Source organism: Leptonychotes weddellii, chromosome 16 (assembly GCF_054177405.1).
Source record: "Leptonychotes weddellii isolate Sample4059 chromosome 16, ASM5417740v2, whole genome shotgun sequence".
In the NCBI taxonomy this organism is placed as follows: Eukaryota; Metazoa; Chordata; class Mammalia; order Carnivora; family Phocidae; genus Leptonychotes; species Leptonychotes weddellii.
The window spans coordinates 45,126,030-45,126,785 of NC_138384.1; positions in this window are offsets into that span (position 1 = coordinate 45,126,030).

Consider the following 756-nt stretch of genomic DNA (forward strand, 5'->3'; position numbering starts at 1 on the left):
GGGGGCCTGACAATGGTCTCCGAGGTCCTGGAGCCACAGTGTGGAAGATGGTGGTGGCTAGGATGGCTTCTGAGGGCTTCCCTCAGGAGAGGAAATGTGTGATGAGACGGGGGCAGAAGGAAGGAGGCTACAAAGCTGGGGGAGGGGAAGACACCAGGACATGGGGAGAGCCCAGGCAGGAACAGATGGTCACTCCAGAGAGTGCAGGGGTGAAGGAGAAAAGCAAGGGGGACTGTAGGAGGACAAGTGGGGGGTGGGGGGAAGAGAGAAACTAGCAGGGAGATAAGCAGAGGAGAGAGGACAAGAGGAGAGGCAGAAATGGGGAAAAGCAGAGGGAGGCAGGGGAGAAGGAGGCCAGGGTGGAGGACAGAGGAAAAAAAAAAAAAAGAACACACGGAAAGGAAAGGTATGGGAGATGGGGAGAGAAGGAACAAGAGGGGAGTGATTTGAGAGTCTCGAAAGCCCAGAGGCTTGGATCCCCTTGACCTTCTGGTTGGTCATTCCCAGAAGAGACTGAATGAGAGGGGGGTCTGGTGGGATGGGCTGGAGGCTCTCCAGTGGAAGAGGGGAACAGTCTGGACTATTGTGCTTCAAGACTGGAATAAAACAGTATTATTTTGGTTTCTGCACTGAGTTCCTGGCTTTTCGGGGAGAGAGGGGAGGCCTAGACTTGGAGAGAACCTGAGGTGCTCCAACATTTCTTCTTCCATTCTATCAATAAGACCTCCTGGGGCCAGATGGAATGGAGGGGCCAAA